The sequence below is a fragment of the Mesocricetus auratus genome, unplaced genomic scaffold (assembly GCF_017639785.1).
Source record: "Mesocricetus auratus isolate SY011 unplaced genomic scaffold, BCM_Maur_2.0 Super-Scaffold_100007, whole genome shotgun sequence".
Classification (NCBI taxonomy): Eukaryota; Metazoa; Chordata; class Mammalia; order Rodentia; family Cricetidae; genus Mesocricetus; species Mesocricetus auratus.
In genome coordinates, this window is record NW_024429191.1 from 28,633,357 (window position 1) to 28,657,535 (window position 24,179).

A 24,179-nucleotide genomic window follows, 5' to 3' on the forward strand; every position below is an offset into this window, starting at 1 on the left:
ATACAGTTCCTCTTTTCTGCACTCTCATCAATATTCGCTGCTGTTGTTATTTGGCTTCTTGATAGTAGCCATTCTGACTTTGTGCAGATGGAATATCAAAACAGTTTTAATTTGCTCTTCTCTGATAGCTCAGGCTACTGAAAACATTTTCAAGTATTTATTGTTCATTTTATTTAGTCTGTTGATGACTGTCTCTACAGATCATTAGACCACTAATTGACTGAATTATTTGAGTGTTGACTCTTTCAGGATTTTTTTTACATTGTCAAAACACTCTGCCCATTCCCTGGGTTCTTACACTGTTCTGTCATCTCTGCTGCTTTGCACTAATCCTTGGAAGGGGTGATAAAGGTGTCCTGTTTATGGCTGAGCATTCAACATCTCTTATTCTTAACTCATTGAGCATTGTGAGTTACTCTACATTTACTCCTACTCACTATAAAGAGCAGCTTCTCTGGACAAGTTGCATGATAGTACTAACTCAGATACAAACCAAATATTTAGGTGACAAATTAATGGGTATATCATACCGATTTCACAAAACAACACTGGCAGCATCCCACATCAGAGTCTATGACCAGCACAAACATATGGTTTTGATTGCCAAAACAAAGGGTTTTCAGTACCAAAGAGTGAAAGGAGTCTCTTAGATATCAAAGTCAGAGGAAACCCAAGAGAGATACATCAACAGACCTCTTCTTCTGACAAAAAGTTGTGCTCTCCACTTAAGTTTGAATAATTACTATTCAGGTTAATTATTAAAGTAACTGAAAACCTGAAAATCAGTTTACATTTCATAATAAGACCATATTTGAAGAGACTGACAACACTCTGAAATTGGGCAATTCCTTTTCCAGACAAAGGTCTTGGGTGGACATCAAACTTGTGATTTGCAACACAATCTCCTTAGTGCTGGTATTAAGGTTTGAATTTGATCGTAAAGAATTAAAAGTGCTTTAAAGAGCAAAATGGTCAAGAGTAAGGGAGTCTGAGCCATGGCTAAATTTACATCCAGGACAGGAGTAAATGAAGTTGAGTCCTGAATATTTGATTAAAAGGGGGAAAGACCCCATTTGTAATGTGGGTTGGTTACAGGGACTCTGCTTTTCCATCACTTTCTCTTTCTGAACTAATTTTTTTTACCTTCCTCGCTCTTTCCTCCCTTTAGTACCATCAACTGTTTGCAACCATGGGTCAGACCGCCTCTTCTACACCCCCTCAGAAGGAGGATCCTGATTCAACTTCCAGCCTTGCTTCAAATGTTCATGATTTCAAGATGGAAACCAAAATCCTGTCTCAGGAATTAGCCACCTTGATTGAATCATACCTAGAGGACGGAAACCTGAGGGGAACAGTTTCTGCAATCAGTGATTCTCTGATTGACATTGAGAAAGCCCCACTGAACATTGCAGTGATTGGGGAGGTTGGGGCTGGAAAATCCAGTCTCATCAATGCTCTACAGGGAGTACGGCCTGATGAAGAGGGTGTGGCTGCTTCCACTGGAGTGATATGTACAACCACTGAGAGAAAACCATATCCATACTCTAAACTGCCCAGTGTGACACTATGGGACCTGCCTGGCATTGGGTCCACTGCCTTCCAACCACAAGATTATCTGAAGAAAATCAATTTGAGGAGTATGACTTCTTCATTATTGTCTCTTCTGGATGCTTTAAACATAATGATGCAGAACTAGCCAAAGCCATTGTGCAAGTGAATAGGAGTTTCTATTTTGTTCGAACCCACACAGATCACGATCTAATGGTTCAAAAATAGTGTGGTCCTCGGAGATTCAATAGAGAGAACATCTTAAAGCAGATTTGAAATACCATTTCAAGTATGCTTAAGGAAATTACCCAGCAGGAGCCTCCAGTCTTCTTAGTCTCTAACTATGATGTGTCTGACTTTGACTTCCCAAAGCTGGAGACCACCCTTCTGAGGGAGCTCCCAGCCCACAAGCGCCACATCTTCATGCTCACTTTGCCAAGTGTTACTCCTTCCACCATAGACCAGAAGAGGGACACACTGAAACAGAAGGTCTGGAAGGAATCGGTAATGCCAAGAGCCTGGGCCACCATACCATTTAGGGGTTTGACCAAAAATGATATAGAGAAGTTGGAAGAGACTTTGAACCTCTGCAGATCTTCCTTTGGCCTGGATGAGACATCCCTGGAAAACATTGCTGAGGATTTGTACGTGACACTGGAGGAACTCAAGGCGAGCATTAAGTCTCCACATTTGTTTTCAGAAGAGCAGGGTAAATCCTTAACAGATAAACAGAGTACATTAGCCATCCTTACTTTTCAAAGGCTTTCTACTTGCAAAATTACTTCATTGACACTGTGGCAAATGATGTTAAAATTCTCCTTAGTAAGGAAGAACTTTTTACAGAAAAGGTAAGTTCATTCAGCCCTAGCGCCTCTCTATACTGAGAGGAGTTAATAGGACAAAACAGTGTTTTCCACAGTTGTTCCAGGAGACAGTATCATAAAGAAAATTCGAGATGACTGTTCAAAGCATCTCAAGGAAGCCCTCTCCAGTGAGCCTCAAATCTTCTTGGTCTCTAACTTTGATGTGTCCGACTTTGACTTCCGAGACCACCCTATTGAGCGAGCTCCGAGCCCACAAGTGCTACATCTTCATGCTCTCCTTGTACAGTGTGACTGAGTCTGCCATTGACCGGAAGAGGGTTTTCCTGAAACAGAAGATCTGGCTGGAGGCCTTGAAGGCTGGAGCATGGGCCACCATTCCACTTGGGGGCTTGATCAGAGATAAAATACAGACAGTAGAGAAGACCTTGGATCTCTACAGGGCTTACTTTGGGCTGGATGATGCCTCACTGGAAAATATTGCCAAGAATTTTAACATGTCTGTGAATGAAATCAAAGCACACCTTAAGTCTTTCCATTTGCTAACAAGGGTCAAAGACATGTTCTCAGAAGAAAAACTATTGAAATATGTTGAGTTATTTCCACTTGCCACAGGCCTTTAGTTTCTATTTGAAAAGTCTCTTCAATGATGCCAAGACTCTTCTCAATAAAGAGGAATTTTTATCAAAGATGATGGGGTCATGCATGTCCCCAGAATACTTGGAAGCTGTGAAGGAGCCATAAGATACAAAACTTGCAACTAGCTTTGGGCACTAACTTATGACCTACTTTGAAGGGACAAACATTTTCTGTGGAAGACCTGAGGATTCACAATCCCTTTCCTCTTTCAGAGACAGAGTATCACTGTAGCAAGTGGAAAAAAGAGTCATCAATGGTGTAAAAACACATGCAAAATATCTCTCCCACTAAAATATCATGTCTGAGAACACATGCTTGTATATGTATGACTTGCAATATCTTTGCCAAATTAAACTTGGATCTTTCATCTCATGGTGATTTCCCAGACATTGCAACATTCTCCTAAGGTGAAGAAGGTGATTTCCTGACTTGAAGAATTTCTTTGTGGGGTTGTAAAGTACAGGGACTTGGTTCCCAGCAAACATCTCCACATGATGTGGTATCTTTGTGATCATCATCCATGCCCCCTCCAGGATAGACACAAGAGTCACATGGTAGAGGGGATTGTGACCATTGTCCATGCGCCCTCCAGGAAGAGCTGGAATACCATGGATGGGTGAACACATCTGCAGGTCCTCTCAGTTCTTGCAAACAAGGACATTTTATTCCATATCCTTTATCAGGCAACCTGAATGTGTTCAGATTTCAGTTTGTACCCAACACAAGCACTAGTTAAATTGTCTCTTCTTTTGGTAAGATCACTCGAAAACCAGCTTTCTGCTTTGATCTCCAAGGGAGTTTGTTGGTTCTTGCCCACATGAGAGGTCAGCATGTAGAGTTGTTGACAGTTTGTCCACAGCACCCTATGGGAACTCTTTTGGTGTCTCTTAGGTGTCATCCTAGGGAGTCTCTTTTGAACATCTAACTCCGTTAAAATTCCAGCGATAAGCCGGGCGTTGGTGGCACACGCCTTTAATCCCAGCACTCGGGAGGCAGAGGCAGGTGGATCTCTGTGAGTTCGAGGCTAGCCTGGTCTACAGAGTGAGTTCCAGGACAGCCTCCAAAGCTACAGAGAAACCCTGTCTCCAAAAACCAAAAAAAAAAAATTTTCCAGCGATACTTTCTATATTTATAGGTGCCCTTGTAGAAGGTATGTAAAGAGTCATGCATGGAATTCCATGTGCACAAAGCAAGCATGCACATCTTAGGTCTGCTTAGGGATTCTTTGGAGAAAAGGAAGCAATATATAATATTCATATTTTCTTCTACCTGTGTCACAGAAATGATTTAAGAGAAGAAAGGGTTTGTCTGGCTCACAATTTCAGAGAATTGCACTCTTTCATACTAGAAGCAGCATGGTGAGAGAAGTAACGCAGTGTAAGAGAAGGCTGTGAGCATGGTGGCAGAAAGAGCTAGGTGACAACAAGGGACAGGAGTAACAAAGTACCAGCTCTCATGACCTACTTCCACCAACTAGGCCCTACCTCCCAAAGCTCAACAACATTCAAGAACATTGTGCCATGCTGGGGACCTGGTGCTTAACACAAGAGCCTGTGGTGGCCTGCAAACCACAGCACTGTCATGGTCATAACTTACCAAGTCTGTCTCTCCTCCTTTCTTTTCCTCCTCCTCTTCCTCTTCTGCCCTCCTCTGCCTCTTCCTTCTCCTCTTCTCCTTCCTTCTCCTCTTCTTCTCCCCCACCTCTCTCTCTGCTCCTCTCCCTGCCACTGGCTCTCGTTGGCTCACTCAGCTGTGAGACTTGGCAAGCACAGTATCTACAGGGCAGCCTTGTAGCAGAAATCTTTGGAAGAGTCAAAATTACAACTTGTGTCCAAACAACTCTTTCCTATCCCTCCCCTGGGTTTCAGATTTGCTTTGTTTTGTTTTTGTTTATCTTGAGGTCTTCAATTGGTTACACAGGGGCATTTATAGCAGCAGAGATAATCTGGAGTATTCAAAGGCTCCTGTTTTAAAATGTATTTTTTTGGGGGGGGTTTACGAGACAGGGTTTCTCTATATTGTTTTGGAGGTTGTCAGTCCAGCCTGGCCTCGAACTCACAGAGATCAGCCTTCCTCTGCCTCCTGAGTGCTGGGATTAAAGGCGTGTGCCACCACCGCCCGGCTTTCCTGTTTTAAAATGTAACCTCATCTAAAAATTACTTTCACAATAACATCTACACTGGCGCTTGTTAATTATGGGCATTGTCTTAGTTAGGGTTCGTTTTGCTGTAAAAAGACAGCATGACCATAGCAACTCCTATAAAGGAAAACATTTAATTGGGGCTGGTTTATAGTTCATAGGTTAGTCCATTATCATCACAACAAGTGGCATACTGGCAGACACAGCGCTGGAGAAAGACCTGGTAGATCTGCATCTTGATCTGCAGGCAACAGAAGGAGTCTGTAGCCTATACTGGGCATAGTACGAGAATAGGAGTCCTCAAAGCCGCACCCTGCCTCAGGCCCACAGTGACACACTTTCTCCAACAAGACCATACCTCCTCTAATAGTGCTACTTCCTGTAGGGGCCATTTTCATTTAAACCAGCACAGGTAACATCACCTAGACAAGATGCTATGTAAAATTAATTTCCTCAAGCCCCATAATTATCCTACCTCACTTTATACCAGAATATATGTGTATATGTGCACATATGCACATTTAGTTCCAATTGTACTTATTTGTGGGACTCAGTGTGACAACTTAACTCAAATAAACAAGACATAATTATCAAATCTTGAGAGATATCTCAGCAGTTAAGAGCACTGACTGCTCTTCGAGAAGACTTGTATTCAATTCCCATGTCCACATTGCATATAATAACTGTCTGTGACTCCAACTCCAGAGGATTCCACACCCTCACACAGACATGCATGCAGTCAAAACACCAATGCACATCAAATAAAAATAAATAAATCATGTTTTTAATCTGGGGAGTCAGATGTCCGTATTATTAGGCATTTTGAAATTATTGCGACTAGCAGATAATAAGCCAATATTAATAATGCATGCATACAGTAGATGGTGACCAACTGAGGGTACGTTTGCCATTTTAATGTCATGTCTGTGTCTGGAACATCTGACCATCTCTTTTCTTCTTATTCATAAGGAACATAATAGGTTATTTTAAGAAAGAATGTCGGTGCTGTGCTGCAGCACCCCAGAACCAGCTCCTTACTTCTAATCCTTTTGGTACCTGTTATCCAAACACTCTCTTCCCCTCTATTTACATTCCCAGCTTCTAGGAATCACTATTCTAGGCTCTGATCAACCATCAGAGTGTCCCACTGCAAGTGAATAGTATTAATATGTCATTTCTTCTCTTTCTGGCTTACTGTCCTTTGTAACACCATCTACTGAGCAGTCTGCTTCTAATGGTCATTTACCTGCCTCGTGTCATGTACAACACCCAGGACCCTGTCTCAGTGGCCTTGAATCTATTTCTGTGTGTTTAAACACGAATAGTTTCAGTGGAAAGCCATTGCCACAGTGTATGAGGCAGGGGAGGCTGTCAGCAGAGAAGTCCACCTCTGAGGATGCGAGAGTTTCTGTCCTGTACATGGGAAATGTTTCAGTACATTGCAGGTTTGTGTGTAATGGTTTATATCAATTTTCAACTTGACAGTACCTAGAGTCACTTGGAGACAAATATCTAGGTATGCCTGTATGTGATTATCCTGACTAAGTTAATCAAAACGGGAAAGCCCACCTTAAATGTGGGCATCACATGTCCCTAGGCTGTAGCCCTGTGCTGCATACAATGGAGGAAGTCAGCTGAGCACCAGCGTTCACCTCTCTGCTCCCTGACTGCAGATGCTATGTGATCATTTGCCTTCTCCATCACAATGGATTGTAGCCTTGAACTGTGACCCAAAATAAACTCCTTCTCTTTTTATTGTTTTTGCCAGGGTATTTTATCACAGCAACAAGAAAAATAACTCATACAAGTAACTGCCCAGCCAGGAAGTAGTGGTGCACACTTGGGAGGCAGAAGCAGTTGGTTCGAATCTAACATGGTCTACAGTTCCAGGATATCTAGGGCTGTTATACAAAGAAGCCTTGTTTTAGGGTTCCTTTAGGGTTTCTTTTGTGTAAAGGGACACTATGATCACGGCAACTCTTACAAAGAGCATATTTAATTGGGGTGGCTCACTTATAGTTTCAGAGTTTCAGTCCATTATCATCATGGAAGAGAGCATGATGGCATGCAAGCAGACATATTGCTAGAGAAGTAGTTGAGAGTCCTACATCTTGCAAACAACAGGAAATGGTCTGATAGTCACATTGAGGGAAGCTTGAACAGAAGAGACCTCAAAGCCTGCCCCCACATTGACACACTTCCCCTAACAAAGCTATACCTACTCCAACAAAGCCACATGCCTCCTAACATGCCATATGAGCTTATGGAGGCCAATATATTCAAACTACCACATTTCACTCCATGGCCCCGATAAGCTTATAACCATATTATAATGCAAAAAGCATTTAATCCAACTTCAAAAGTTTCCACAGTCTATCACAATCTCAACAACATTTAAAAGTCCAAAGTTCAGTCAGGTGATGGTGGTGCATCCCTTTAATCCCAGCACTTGGGAGACAGAGGCAGGCAGGTCTCTGTGAATTAGAGACCAGAATGAGTTCCAAGACAGGCTATAAAGCTACCCAGAGAAACCCTATCTCAAAAAAACCTAAGTAATTACTTAATTTATGAAAGTCCAAATTTCAAAGTCTCTTCTGAGATTCATGCAATCTCTTAACTGTAATTATCTGTAAAAATAAAAAAATCAGATCACATGCTTTCAACATATAATGACACAGGCTTGTACATCAGCATTCTAAAACATAGGTAAGGAAGCACAATGAGGAAATGCTAGACCAAAGCAGGACTAAAAACCACCCAAGCAAACTCCAAACTCTGCGTCTCCATGTCTGATGTCAAATGCTCTTCAGATCTCCAACTCCGTTCAGCTTTGTTGACTGCAACACACTTTTTTTCTCTTAGGATGATTCCACTCCCATTATTAGCTCTCTTCAGCAGGTATCCCACAACTCTGGTATCTACAACATCTTGAGATCCCTAATGCAATCCAACTTCAACTTCACAGCTTCATACAATGGCCTCTCTAGGCCTCTATTCAGAGACACCCCTGACACATGACTAGCCTCAACAACTTTCCTTAGCCGTGGGAGGCAAACTCCATAAGCCTTTTCTTCTGTCCTTAACTCCAAGGAGTCCTACATTGCAGGCAACAGGAAATGGTCTGAAAGTCACATGGAGGGACACTTGAGCAAAAGAGACCTGAAAGCCCACCCCCACAGAGACACACTTCCTCCAACAAGGCTGTATCTACTCCAACAAAGCCACATCTTCTAGTAGTGCCACTCCCTAAGAGCTTATGGGGCCAATTACTTCAAACTACCACAAACCCTGTGTTAAAAATTGTTTAAAAAATAAAACAAGTAACTGCCCAATGATTATCAACAGTGAACTTCTACCATTTCATCCCGTGGTGTATCAAAAATGTCCAGCCTATTTGTACTATGTGTGGTAATGATATGTGATGTGTGTGACATGCGCCTGTAGTCTCTTGTAGCATCAAAATGCTGCACAAAGTGATAAATGCTTAAAACCATACAAGGAAACCACTGGTTGAACACACGAGGAAAAAGGCAATAGGAAGACAGTCTTCATGGACTTCCCGGAACCAGACAACAGAGAAACACCTAACTGTATGTACACTTAGCAGTTATGTGCTTACACCTGTGTGACTACAGTGAAGGAGTGACTAGACAGAGCAGTCTTTCTGTCAAAGCAGGGTGTCACAAGCACCAGCGCTGGGTGTCTCACACAGCAGGGAGGCGTGCCAAGGTCTGTCTGCACATCCAATGTCATCCTAAGCAACAAGCAAGCATCGATCTTTCTTTCCTATCAGTCCAACAATGTACAGAGAACAAACATGCAGAAAGTCATGGGAAATCTAAGGCCAGCTCTATGGTCTGAAAATGGGCATGGGGGTAAATGTATCAATGCATGGAGGTTTTGGAGCTTGATAGACTGTGCCCTGAGTACATTGAGTCCCCTCCACTGAGTTATGGAATCTGTGAGAGGGAAAATCCATTTCCTTTAAGGGTGGGCAAGACTCCTGGTAGGAAAACAAAGTGGACCCACACTCAAGGGTATATGGGCAGCACAAACTAGACTCTGCATTATAATTTAAAAGAGAGAGAGACAGAGAGAGAGACAGAGAGAGACAGAGACACACAGAGAGAGACAGAGAGAGACAGAGGGAGACAGAGAGAGAGAGAGCCTGTTGTTATTGGCCAAAGCCTTTGTTTCCAATACTCAGGAGGCAGAGGCAGTCGGATCTCTGTGAGTTCTAGGCCAGCCTGGTCTACAGAGTGAGTTCCAGGACAGCCTCCAAAACATTACAGAGAATCCTTGTCTAGAAAAAACAAAAACAAAAACAAAAAACAAAACAACAACAACAACAAGACATGATGTTGGGATGTTGGAAGGAAATACAGGAAGTAGGAGTTGACCTAGGATTTAGGAAATGAGTGGGGGTGAATATGCTCAAAATGTGTTGTGTGCATGCATGAAATACTCAAAGAGTTAATAAAATTAGACTTTCTAAGAAATTATGGAAACAGATAAAGGAGGAAAACAGAATTGCTTTGTTTTAAGAAGGACAGGTGAACATGTTTGTGGCCCATTAGTCCTTTCTTCCTGACTGGACCTGGTTCTCTGACCCCCACCTCCTTGTAAAGAGGGGGCTTATCTTCTTGGAGTTTTCCACCAAGAAGCTCAGGCCTGGGCTTCCTCTCCCTCAGCTTGGGGTGTATCTTTGAATGCTATGAGAGGAAGTGGTTTGGTTTCAGAAACGACTTATTACAGAAACTGTCATCCTGGTGTGGTGAGGTATGCAGCATAGCTAATTAAAATTGACAAGGCCTAGACCCAGGTCCAGTTCCTAAGTCTGGCTTGTCTTCTGTGTTTTCCTGTCATTCATTTCCTGTTCATGAGGGGGATGGGGGGAATGAAGGATGCAATCCCCTTAATGGCTTCCAGTTATACACAGACTTCCAGGCCTCTTGGGACATGGAGTGAGATTTTCACTAGAAATCCAAGACAGACAGACAGACAGAAACACAGACAGATAGATAAAAGGGAGAGAAAAGGACAGGCTGAGCCAGTGCTTGGTACTGAAGGAAGTCACAGTGGCAACTCTATGATACTGGCTTGCAGGTTCTTCCATCTGCCCTCAACCCCTGCCTGCTTGAGTGGGAGGGAGTCAGGCACACGGAAACAGGGGTGACATTGAGGCACAAGAGAGAGGAAATCGGGCAGATTTTGTGCTTGGGTCTCCAGAGCAAGACTCTGTACAATTCAGGGTTGTATAGCTCCGATCCTGCCCAACCTGCCTCCAGCCAGGGTACTGCACAGGCTCTGCTCTGCCCTTGACCCCTGCTCCTCCTTATTTGCATTTGCAGGGAGAACTTCCAGAGATGGGCCTCTTCCTGGGGGCTGAGCAGGATGGTGAGTGTTGATGACTCAGACCCTCCTCCCATTAGTTACGGGGGGGAGGGGTCTGGGGGGGAGGGAGGGGGGAACACACACTGAGTTGGGAGTCTGTCCAGGCAGCATCTCGATTTATTCCAACAGGCAGGAACTTATATAGGACTGAGGTAGGATATGGGAATCTTGGGATAGGTTAAGGTGAAGTGAGGAGTTAAGGGCCAATAGTATTCCACCGAGCAGGCAGGTAGCGAGGCAGGGGGCAATCTTGCATCAGATCTGACTGAGTCACCCCCACGTGGAGGTTACACTGGGCCTCACATCTGAGCTTTTCTTAGGCCCAACAAAGACCCTTTTCTTTTTTAATTTAAAAATTTTTTGAGTCTTCCAAACACGAATACTCTATTTACGCCATTTTCATGCCTCCATTTCCCCCTTGAACTTCTCCCACATCCCTCCACTTCATTTAAGATTCATGACCCCTTTTTCTTTAATTATTGTTACACACGTACATACATAACACACAGAGAGACACAAATGCAGAGTCCATTTAATGCTGCTTGTCCATGTAAGTGTTTAGGGCTGATCACTTGGGACTAAGTAACCTGTCAGGAGTCTCATCCCTAGACAGAACTGGTTGTCTCTAAGAGAGACATTTTTTACGTGAAATATGTGAGCCAGGGCAAAATGTGTTTGTTATTAGAAAAAATATTACATGAGAAAATAGTCCCACTCTCTATCACTTCAGCGAATGGAAAGGCAATTATTTTGAAACTGCAAAATGATCTGTGAATGTAGACGGTGTGACATAAATGATGAGAGCTGAGACAGCAGACAAATAAATGAGATTTTGAAAAGGAGACGAAGAGTGAAACTGCTCTGTCTCGCCGGAATTAACCAGAAAGTGCTGAGAGAAACCACCTCCTCCAAAGGAGGTGAGCCTCTGCTGCACACACTTCCTGAGTCTACTAGGTCCAGCATCCAGTGTCAGGCCACAGCCAGGAGGGGGCAGCTGCGGGAGGGGTAAATGCCTTTCTGATCCTCAACTGTAAAAGCCATGCTTTCCTTGTGGGAGTCAAAGTACAGTTCTGAGATGTGTCTTCATGATAATTGGAGCTCTAAGCATGACAGCCTGTGATAGATTACGTCTGAGGATGGTGTGTGGGATGAAGAATAGCATGTGTCCCCAACTCTGACAGCAGAGTAAACCGTTACTGTCGGGGCCTCCTCCATGCTCCAGAAGACAACCCTTCTGTGAGTTGGAGTCACACACAGGAACGAGGTCCACTGGGTGGTGGTGGCGGCGGTACACACCTTAAATCCTAGCACTCCGCAGGCAGAGGCACGTGGATCTCTGAGTTGGAGGCCAGCCTGGTCTACAGAGTTCCAGGACAGCTCTAAAAACCAAAATAATAATAATAATAATAATGTCTATGAGAAACTATATTTGCTGAGCTTGGAGCTAGATACCTACATTACCCCTAACAGAAATACTAGGGCCATTTCTCTAGTCACAAAGCAAATTGAAGATGGCTTCTTTAGCTTGTCCCAGTAGTGGGTACAAGGCTCTGTGGCTGCAAGGTGTTTATAGTGTGTGTGTGTGTGTGTGTGTGTGTGTGTGTGTGTGTGTGTGTGCATATGGATTTGTGCATGTGTCTGGACATGGGCATGCCTCCATGTGTGGTAGGTATGATATTGTGATTGACAGGTCTGCAGAGTGAGTCAGCGTGAGTCTTTGTGTGGAGTGTAACCTGCTGTGGCAATGGACAGACAGTACCAGGAAATCATTGTTGACCGAAAGGGCCAAGGGCAGGAGAGAGGCAGTCCCCACTGTCACTTCAGTGTCAGAGAAAGTAAACAGCGAATCACCAGTACTGAATACTTTATGGTCTATCTACGGTGAATTAATGATTTACCAAAGTAAAAGCCTGTTGAAGTAGGTACTTTTTTTTATTATTTTTTATTTTATGTGCATTGGTATTTTGCCATGGGTGTCAGGGTCCCCAGGAAAAGTAGTTACAGACAGCTATGAGCTATCATGTAGGTGCTGGGAATTGAACCAGGGTCCTCTGGAAGAGCTGTTAGTGCCCTTAACTACTGAGCCATCTTTCCAGCCCTTGAAGTAGGATCTTGAATAACTCAGAGGCTAAGGGTCTATGTTGGTCATGGTAGCTCATACCTTTAGTTCCAGCACTCAGGAGGCAGATTCAGGTGGAATTCAAGGCCAGCCTGGTCTACATTAGGAGTTCCAGGCCACAGTGACATTCTATCTCAAAAACAGGTTTTGAAAAGAACACATTAAGCTGATTGGTGGTAGCACTCGCCTTTAATCTCAGCACTTGGAGGGCAGAGGCAGAAGGATCTCTGTGAGTTCAGGACCAGCCTGGTCTACAAGAGAGAGTTCCAGGACAGCCTCCAAAGCTACAGAGAAACCCTGTTGTGAAAAAAAAAGAGTGCTTTGTATTCTTGTAAAAGGCCCAAGGTTCAGCTCCCAGCACCCATATAGTGGCTCACAACTGTCCTTCACTCCATTTCCAGGGGATCTGGCACTCTCTTCTGGCCTCTGCAGGCACCAGGCACGAATACAGTGTGCATGTACACACAAACACAACATTCAGGTACATGAAATAAATTAATCTTTAAAAAAGTCTTGCTGGGAGGTGGGGGTGCACACACATCCCACTTGCAGAGGCAGAGACAGGTGGATCTCTGTGAGTTCAAAGCCAACCTGGTCTATAGAGCAAGTTCCAGGACAGCCAGGGCTACACAGAGAAATGCTGTCTCAAAAAACAAAAAAGTTTCACTATGAAGCCAAAGCTGGCCAGGAACTCATTATTATAATGCAAGGTTTGCAACTACTCTCCTTACCTCCATTTCTCAACTGATAAGATTATGCATGTGTCCCCGTGGCCCAGTTTACCCACACAGTCTCTAAACAGATGGCCATCTGAAGTTAACCATCAGCCTAGCCTCATCAGGGAGGTCTAACTGCAGACCACCTCACCAAATACAAATGGCCTTTTCAAGGATAGGCTGCCTGAGTTCTGATTATCCTCTGTGCTCACACTCTGCATCCAACCATTATGTCATCCTGACTTAAGAAGCCTTTCCCTGATGCCCAATCATACAAGGCCTGTGGTACCAGCCTCAGTTCCTCCCCAGGAGCAAGAGCACGAGAGGACTGACTCTGAGGTCCAGGGAGACACTTCGTGGGTTCGAATTCTGGCTCTCTGACATAGAAGGTTCCAGAAACTCTCTTTCTGATCTTCCTGTACTGCCCTGAGACCTGTTCCTATTTGTTCTTATGGAAATCACGTAAAGAAAGCAGACAATAGACAGGCCCCACCAATCTCTAAAGATGGATAGAAATCAGCCAGAGACTTGCAGTAGCCTGGTTTCTACCCAGGCCAAGGACTTAGAGGGAAGCAAAAAGGAGGGACAGCCTCTGGCTGTCACTCAAAACCTCCAGTTCATTAAACAAGAACAGGAATGGAAAAAAAAGTTCATACTTAGTCCTCTTCTCAGAAACTCAGTCTTTTCCAGGAAGGAGAAAGCAAAAGCTACCATAACAAGTAGAGGATCATACTACTGGTCACCTGGAGAGGTGACAGAGGGTCATATTTCACAGACCTCTGGGCAACAAGTCCCCCAGTCAGCAGAAGTTGTGTTCAGGGCACTGGGAAGTGCCTGTGTGAGCCTCCTCCTCCCTCCCTGCCCAGCCCATCTCACTGCACAGTGACTCTGAAACAGGCTCAGCTCTGCTTGCATGCACACCCCTGCTCCTCGTGACTCAGCTGTGCCAGGAGGTACAGAAAAGCAGCAAAGGGACTGAATGACAGAGCTGCCCTGACCCTCTGAAAGCAACATGGCTCCTCTCGCCTGTCCCCTCTGTCACTGAGCCTGTGCCAGTCGCTAGAGAACACTTCTGCTTTTCTTCATGAAAACATCACAAGGGGTCAATGCGTCTATGCCAGGACCAGAGTCTCCAATTCCTGCTTTTGCTCAGGTGTCCATCTAATAAACTAGCTCCTGGATCTTAGGGAAATGAAATGTGCCCTTCTCAGCTCAGACCCCCTTCCCACTCAAACACCGACTGCGAGGACCAGAGCCTGACTCCCCACTCCCTGGTGCTCTGGCTTTCTCCTTTATGAAGACAGTGAGGTCAGGAGAATCACGGGAGCTGGCAGCCAGGGAGAACACTCACACAGAACATGGTTGCAGCCTGTGTCTCCAGGAATTGAAACCGAAACCTATTCTCACTGGAGTGCACTCCCCCTCCCAGCCTTGCCAAGCAGAACTCAGATATCACAACAGCCGGCCAAAAAAAAAAAAAAAAAACAAAACAAAAAAACCAAGGTCTGCACAGAGACCAGAGGCAGAAAGGAGGCAATCCACTTGCTCAGTTAGCCAGCTCCTACTCCTCCTGACCATCTCTTGGAAGAACCCCAGACCTCTGCATCTCATCTCTGGGCTTTCTGGGTCTGCATTCCAGTTCTAGATCGCTCAGGAGAGAACTGCTGGAGGACAGCAACGTTTTTCTGAAAGGCAGCTAACATCCGGACCCCACTTAATCCCTCCTCTGCAGTTGGTAAGTAAAAGCCTCTTCAATGCAGCCTGTTCACCGCCAGTCTCCCACAACTTCTGTCTTTAAGATACGAAAAGTAGGACTGTGACACCAGGTCACAGAACCCTAGATCTTGCCTATTTTTTTGCTTGGGCGGGGCCCCTCTCTGACTTCAGTACCACACAGCACTGTACCATCTTTGCTGCTCAAATCCATCCAAGCCACCAGCATGGAGGCAAATGTCTAGCTCACCTGCATAAGCCTAGCCTGTGGGTTTTCTACTGGTGGCTAGATTTGAAGAAAGAGGGCAGAGCATGCCAGCCCATGTTCTCTTAGGACCTAAGATGATAGCTCCTCTTCATCTCTCCATAAGAATACATCCCACGATCAGAATGGACCACAGGCAATATCTAAAATAGATGAAAAATATAAAAGAAAAAAGAGTTGTTTCTTGTCTAGACCTCAGGGTGGGTTTTAATGTAAGGTAGCTTAGTGACCTTTTTGTGTGAATCCATCCAAATGCTTTATTTGCATTGGAATGACTCTGCTAAGGTATCAACTCCAGTTCAGACGCATAAAACACAGACGTGTGCTTCACTTAGTTGCCCAGGACACCAAGATCATCGTGAAGAAAATCCTGAGAGACTCCATCAGTCCCCCTCTAATCTAGTGTAGGGGGTGGTCGGCACTCTTCTCACATGGAAGCCTGACTGTCCTGGGTCTCTCCTGGATCCCTATCTATCCTCTAGAAATCAAGAGATACAACAACATTCCCTAGAAGTGTTTTAGATCCTTTGGGAGGAGTTTAAAATCACTCATTTCCCTTGCCTCAAATCTAATTCATTGTTCCACTGAGGGACAAGGACAAATTGTTACAAATCACTGACCATGATTCTTAGGTTTGGAATATGGAAATTTAGTTTTCAGTTGTTATGATGTATGTCTAAATCAAATTTCCTCTAACATAGTAAGTCAGTTCCTCTTCGTTGGTGCCTTTTTATTCTCGTTCTCCATGCTTTACCTAGATGCACCTGTCTAAGGACTTGTCTGGTACCAAGGAACACTTAGATCAAGTTTGGAAGCAGATGGAGAATGTGGTAGCTGTTGTTCTCTGGATTCTGTTTAGTGCTGGGGACAGGACTCCAGACAGTGTTTTGTAACATGAAAAATAAAAACCAGAGACAGATTTTAGGGTTCAAGCTTCAAGCTGAAGATCAAAGCAAAACAGCCAAGCCAATAGCTCTTACCTCTACCCAGGCTGAAACAAAACTGCCCTCAATGTGGCTGGAGACCACATTGCCAAAATTGCCCCAGACTGAATGTCTGTTCCTATCTTATATACCTCTCCAGAGTTGGGGTTAAAGGCGTGGGATCCCAAGTGCTGAGATCTCCTTTGTGTTAGATATTTCTCTTTTAGACTGATTCAGTTTTGTGTAGCCCTGGGTGGGCTTTGACTCACAGAGATCCATCTGCCTCTGTCCACTGAGTCCTGGGATTAATGGTGTATGCCACCACCACCCAGCCACTATAGCTAGCTTATGGCTGGCTTTGCATTTTGATCCTTCAGGCAATGCTTATTAAATAACATATCACTACATTGTTCCTAAAGCAATGCTTTCGCACATTCTCTGCCAATACCTAAAAATAATGTCTTAAGAGGGTACTTGGTGCGGGGTGGCACACCTTTAATCCCAGCACTCTAGGTACAGAGACAGGTGGGTCTCTGTGAGTTCAAGACCAGTCTGGCCTACAGGACAGGCTCCAAAACTACAGAGAAATCCTGTTTCAAAAAATAAAAAAAAAGGATGGTTTACATGAGTCAGTGTCATGACAAGAGAGTAATGGCATCAATGGACTTCACACTGAACCATTTAAGGAATATTTGCTAAGGATATCTCTTTCAAATGTGTAATGAGGGTTCAAGGAGATTGCCAAGAGATGGTGATATTAGCCAATATTTTGACATTTTTAACTAGCTTGATCTTGTGTGGGTCTTATTAGTTTAACCATTGCCACTATGAGCTCATGTGCAATATATTTTCATACATTGTTTCAGATCTAAATACTCTCTAAACCCATGAATAAAATAACAATACTAATGACCTAGGAGTCCATATACATTTTGTAGTTAGTGAGAGGCATCCTCTTGGGTTTTATAAATAATGTACAGTGTCCAAACTGTTTGCCATCAATCACATGCTGTTCACAAGTTGTCTGCTGAGAGTAACCCTTTGTTTCCTTGGTAGAGAGACAATGCAGTTTTGAAAACAGAAAATGGCAAAATTTCTAAAATTTATTTATTTTTTTTACATTCCAATCCCAGTTCACCCTCCCTCCGCTCCTCCAGCTCTCCACGCTCCCCCCTCTTCTCCCATCTGTTCCCCTAGGAAGTCTACTAAGTCAGTCTGATCATCTCATTGAGTCAGAAAGCCAATTCTCTTAAGGCAAGACTTTACTATGTTGCCCATGGAGTCAAGGCCACCCTTGAACTCCCAGCTCTCGTTTTTCAACCTCCCAAGTACCTAGTGCACATATCATGGTCCTTAGCCAAGCCAATGTCTTATTAAAAACAGTAGAGAAGGTGGCTCTTTCTATATTATAAGTCTAATGAAAACCTCCATTATAACAAAATGCTACACAGAAAGTGAATGCCTCTACCATCATCTAAAGACTTACTGATTTTTATTTTATGAGTTTAAGTGTTTTGCCTGTGCATACGTCAGTGCTAGGACCTAACCTGAGTGCTCTTAATGGCTGGTCCATCACTCCAGAACCGTTTATCATCATTTAATTGGTATCAGATAAAACAAAATTTAAGAATCTATAAAACGGAGTAAAACAGCATTAGCTTTCCAAAACAAAACCCATTGGGATTCTGTTACAGGAGCAAAGCTGAATCAATACTATTCTGGATTTTCCAGTACTTATTTTTGAAAAATCACTTTAGTGAGATGTGGCTTAAGGGTAGAAATAAGCACATTGTTATTTCAGAAAGGCATAGCTAAAATTCCTGATGCGCACTTCATTAGTTATTGTTTACTGAGCTGGACATTTTTACTTCTTAAAAAATATGGTGTATCTTTTAAAATAGATTTATTTAGAAATTAAATAACCATTCATAAGTTATTAGGTTAAAAAGGAAGGAAGGAAAGAAGAGAGATAGATAGATAGATAGAGATAGAGAGAGAGACAGAGAGAGAGAGAGAGAGAGAGAGAGAGAGAGAGAGAGAGAGAGAGAGAGAGAGAGAGAGAGAGAGAGAGAACAGTGTCTTCAAGGTACAACAGGACTGGTTTACACATAAACTCTCAGAGACTCTGGCAGCATGTACAGGTCCAAGCCCTTTGGGCTCCCAGCACTGAGATGGGGAGGTAGCCAGGAGCTCCCACCCACAACCAAGAAATTCTCTGCTATTAGCAACCACTTGCAAAAGAAAAATTAATTTCTCCAAAGGAGTCTCACTGGGTATACATACTACTACTTTGAAGGACAGGCCCCATGCCCAGCAGTAGATGGCTAACTGAAAATGAACTCAAAGGTTTATTTGGGGAAATTTTTATTGTCATATGTTGCTTTATTTAGACACTTTAGAAAAATCTTTCTGGTCTCTTGATTGGATATAATGGTTTGCAATTTTAAGTTTCTATGGTACATGGGTGCATTTCTAGTTCTCTTTCCTAGTTTCTTTTTCTTTTATTGTTTTTTTTGTTGGTTAGTTTGCACATTTAAAAAATCCTTGTTTGTCTTTTTTACTTTCCTGTCTGTTTTCTTAAAGTAGAATCAAAGAAGGAATGGAGCTGGAAGAGTGGGGAGGCAGTCTGGGAGGAGATGAGGGAGAGGAATATGTGATCAGGACATATTATATGAAAATAACTTTATTTTCAATGACAACTATTAGGTAAGCATTCTGTTTATTATTACATAATAAATACAAAAAGGAATTTTGCACATTGGATATTTCACTTTACACATTATTCTGTAGGTCTTTTATGGATATAAGTTTAGAAAGGAAAACTTTCTTAAAATTCTCATTGGATTTAGATGGTTCAAACTACAAGCAATGCTAAGGTCAACTCTGGCAATACCTTTAAAATAGAAGTTTCTAATTTCTAGGGCCAGCAATTAGCAGACATAGGTGGTGGAGGGTGACATCCCCTTCTCTGAGAGTGGGGCTGAGGTGCCAGCCACGGCATTCCCAATCATTAGAAGTCCTCTTTTCAGGGCCTAGGTTTTTAAACTTTTATTAATTCTAATTTTTGGTACTTCAATGGTCACACCACAGACTTAGCAAGGTCAGCATCAAACAGGATGACTCATCTGCAAATTCTCCAAAGAACCTCCCTATTGTTTTATGCAAACCTGCCATTTCTAGGAATAGAAACTGAAACCAACTCTGACCACAAGGTGGTCTGTATAAATTGAGCTCTTATCCAGCCAGAAAAGTGTAGACAGCAAGGGCTCTGTGTGGCCAGGGATGATAAAGTAACTTGGAGAAGATCAGGCTGTCCATCCCTAGTGTTCCTCATTTCTTTACGCAGTTCTTCCTGGGACACCAGCACTCGACGGGTCATCTCTTTTCTTCCTGAACATCCTGAGTGTGAGCTCCAGGTTTAGATCATTCCACGGTCATTACCCTTGACGCGGTGCTAAAAGCTTTCCTAAGAGGAGAGCATTCCCAGAGGTGCCACTTGGTAAGTGAATGTCTTCTAAGTTAAGCTTGATCAAAACTATACATAGGTGATAACATTGAGAGTAGAGAGCTGACACTGGGGTAGGAGAAACTGGGGAGTTTTACTCAGGGAGCATTCATGGTAGCATCCTTCTGTGGCCATCTTCTGTGACACAGAGCATCCCAAAGCAGAGAAGCAACAGCCCTTCCTTCCATGGAAGTGCTGAGGGCTGTGCCAGTCTTCTGAAGCAGTCAAGCTTGGAGACAGACAGCAGGCTGGTTACCCAGATGCTCTTGGAATCTATGCTGTAGGCTCCTCATTTGCCATGGAGATAAAAGCCCAGATCAGAAACAACCACAGTCTCTGGCAGATCAGGTTGAGCACAGTGGCTTTCAGAGATTCTGCTGTTCTCGGTCAGCTGTTACTCTGATGGCAACTTTTATAGTTGTATGTATATATATATATATTTTTTAATTTAAATTTAAATTAGAAACAAGATTGCTGCACATGTCAATTTCAGGTCCCACTCCCTTTCCCTCCCCTCCTCCCATGCCCTCCCACCAAGCCCCCCAATATACCCTCCATGGGGTTGTCCATAGTCTGTCATTTTATCCAGGGCAGGACCTAGAACCTCCCCCCAAGAGTCCAGGGTGAGAGTGCATCTCTCACTGTTAGATGGGAGCCCAAAGCCCATTTGTATAACCAGGATAAATACTGATCTACTACCCAGGCTCAATAGATTACCTAGGCCTCCTCACTGACACCCACATTCAGGGGTCTTGATCAGACCCATGCTGGATTCCCAGGCATCAGTCTGGGATTCAAGAGCTAACCCTTGTCAGTCCAGCTGTTTCTGGGGGGTTAAACCAGCACACTCTTAACCCCTTTGGTCATCAGTCCTCCCTCTTTGTCACTGGATTTCTTGAGTTTAGCTCAGTGTTTAGCTGTGGGAGTCTGCCTCTGCTTCCATCAGCCGCTGAATGAAGGTTCTGTTTCTCAGACTCTCTGGCCATAGGATTGTAGGCTGGCATTCCCCAGATCTTTGTCTAAAATCCATATATGAGAGAGTATATGCCATGTTTCTCTTTTTGTGACTGGGCTACCTCACTCAGGATGGTTTCTTCTAGTGTCATCCATTTGCCTGCGAATCTCAGGATTCCATTTTTTTTTTCTGCTGAATAGTACTCCATTGTGTAAATGTACCACATTTTCTCTATCCACTCTTCGGTTGAGGGGCATCTAGGTTGATTACAAGTTCTGGCTATTACAAATAATGCTGCTATGAACATAGTGGAACAGACATCCTTGTTGTATGAATGGGCATCTTTTGGATATATGCCTAAGAGTGGAATTGCTGGGTCTTGTGGTAGATTGATTCCCATTTTCCTGAGGAATCTCTATACTGATTTCCAAAGTGGCTGTACAAGTTGGCACTCCCACCAGCAGTAGAGGAGTGTTTCCCTTTCACCACAACCTTTCCAGCATAAATTGTCATTGGTGTTTTTGATTTTAGCCATTCTGACAGGAGTAAGATGGTATCTCAGAGTTGTTTTGATTTGCATTTCCCGGATGGCTAAGGATGTTGAGCACTATCCTAAGTGTCTCTCAGACCTTTTAGACTCCTCTATTGAGAATTCTCTATTTAGTTCTGCAGCCCACTTTTTGATTGGATCCTTTAATGTTTTGGAGACTTGCTTCTCAGAGTTCTTTGTAAATTTTGGAGATCAGCCCACTGTCAGATGTGGGGTTAGTGAATATCATTTCCCATTCTGTGGGCTGCCTTTTTGTCTTGCTGACTGTGTCCTTTGCCTTACAAAAGCTTCTCAGTTTCAGGAGGTCCCATTTAGTAATTGTTGATCTTACTGTCTGTGCTACTGGTGTTATGTTCAGGAAGTTGTCGCCTGTACTGATTCGTTCAAGGGTACCACCCACTTTCTCTTTGATCCATTTGGACTTAAGTTTTGTGCATGGCGATAGACATGGATCGATCTACCTTCTTCTACATGCCAGCATCCAGTTATGCCAGTACCATTTGTTAAAGATGCTTTCTTTATTCCATTGTATATTTTTAGCTTCTTTGTCAAAGATCAGATGTTCATACGTGTGTGGGTTAATATCAGGGTGTTCAATTCGATTCCATTGGTCTGTTTCTGTGCCAATACCAAACTGTTTTCAGGACTACAGTTCTATAATAGAGCTTGAGGTCGGAGCTGGTGATGCCTCCAGATGTTGCCTTGTTGAACAGGGTTGTTTTGGCTATCCTGGGTCTTTTGTTTTTCCATACAAAATTGATTATTGTTCTTTCAAGGTCTGTGTAGAATTGTGCTGGTATTTTAATGGGGATTGCATTGAATCTGTAGATTTCTTTTGGCAGGATTGCCATTTTTACTACATTGATCCTACATATCCAAGAGAATGAAAGATCTTTCCATTTTCTGAGGGCTGCTTTAATTTCCTTCTTTAAAGACTGAAAGTTCTTGTGATACAGGTATTTCACTTGTTTGGTTAGTGTTACCTCAAGGTATTTTATGTTGTTTGTGGCAATTGTAAAGGGTGATGTTACTCTGATTTCTTTTTCAACCCTTTTATCATCTGTATATACTAGGGCTACTGATTTTCTTCAGTTGCTCTTGTAGTCTGTCACTTTGGTAAAGGTATTAATCAGCTGTAAGAGTTCCCTGGTAGAGTTCTTTAGGTCAGTTATGTAAACTATCATATCATCTGCAAATATTGAAAGTTTGACCTCTTCCAAAAGGGGGGACATAACAACAGACTCAGGAAATTCAGAGAATCATCAGGTCATACTTTGAAAACCTGTACTCCACAAAATTTGAAAATTTAAAGGAATGGACGATTTCCTGGATAGCTATCACTTGCCAAAATTAAATCAAGAACAGATAAGCAATTGAAATAGACCTATAACCCCTATGGAAATAGAAGCAGTCATCAAAAGTCTCCCAACCAAAAAAAGCCCAGGTCCAGATGTCCTCAGTGCAGAAATCTACCCGAAATTCAAAGAACAGCTTATACAAATTCTTCTCAAAGTATTCCATGCAATAGAAGCAGAAGGGTCTTTGCCAAACTCTTTTTACGAGGCTTCAATAACCTTGTCCCCAAGCCACACAAAGACACAACTAAGAAAGAAAATTTCAGACCAATATCCCTCATGAACATTGATGCAAAAATACTCAATATAATACTGGCAAATTGGATCCAAGAACACATCAAAACAATCATTCACCACAATCAAGTAGGTTTCATCCCAGGGATGCAGGGATGTTTCAACATACGAAAATCCATCAACGTAATCCACCATATAAACAAGCTGAAAAACAAAAATCACATGATCATCTCACTAGATGCTGAAAAAGCCTTTGACAAAATCCAACACCCCTTCATGATAAAGGTCTTGGAGAGATCTGGGATAACAGGAACATACTTAAACATAATAAAAGCTATATACAGCAAACCAACAGCCAACATCAAACTAACTGGAGGGAAACTCAATGCAATTCCTCCAAAATCAGAAACAAGACATGGTTGGGTGAGTAGGTGGGTACACAGCTGGCAACTCTGACAGGCCACACACTGGGTGGACAAGATGCATAGAAGTCACTGGAGGTTGGGGGTCTGAAGTCTCTGAGGCACAGGGATTCACCTCATGGAGTGGATAGTAGGTGGACAGGAAGGTTGAAAGGCTACTAGCACCTCATGAAGTAGACAGGTAGTCGTAAAGGCTCTATCCAGTATCTTGGAGACAATATCCCACAATGTGGCCCCGGCTGGCTTACGTACATCAGTGTAATATTCTTAACAGAAACTGTGAATGACATTCTTTGGAGTGTGGTCTTCCCAAGTTATCCTTGCATCTAACAATAGACTGCCTTCCTTCCTTCCTTTCTTCCTTCCTTCCTTCCCTCATCTCTCTCTTTCATTTTTCTTTTCTGAATTTTGAATTTTATTTAATTTAAATTCTTGCAATGAACCAAGGGTCCTTTTTTTTCAATTAAAATATAAGTGCATCATAACCCCCTTCTCCTCCCTGAAGTCCCTTCCATACCCCTTATTCCCTTTCAAATTTATGGCCTCTAATAATTCATTACTATGACATATCTTCAAACAAATACACATATAAGCACAACCTGCAGCATTTAGTATATATCTCTTATACATAGATAAAAAGATAGATGATGAAAAGGCAGACATACAGGCTCATCTGAGGGTAAGACCACTTCTGCCTCTCCACAGCATTTTATCACTTGTGACTCTTCATTTAAGTGTGACAACACATGCAATTTCCCACATCCACTTTGGCATGTCAACTGGTGGTATCCTTGCTCAGATCTTGTTTAAATAGCTACAATGATGAGGTTGCATGGATTTATCATCAGGTCATATGCCAAAGACTCAATCTTGCAGACTT

At 43.0% G+C, this 24,179-nt stretch overlaps 1 protein-coding gene and 1 pseudogene across 1 annotated transcript in view; both read left to right on the top strand.

The window, feature by feature from the left end:
• Positions 1-1,189: 1,189 nt before the first annotated feature.
• Positions 1,190-2,507, top strand: LOC106020723 (annotated as a pseudogene).
• A 12,091-nt stretch (positions 2,508-14,598) lies between these two features.
• Positions 14,599-24,179, top strand: part of LOC121141088 — a 48,856-nt gene continuing 39,275 nt past the window's right edge. The window contains exons 1-2 of the mRNA XM_040747937.1: positions 14,599-15,112; positions 19,625-19,777. The gene's annotated coding sequence lies outside the window, so the exon portion shown is untranslated. The remainder of the gene's footprint in view (positions 15,113-19,624; positions 19,778-24,179) is intronic.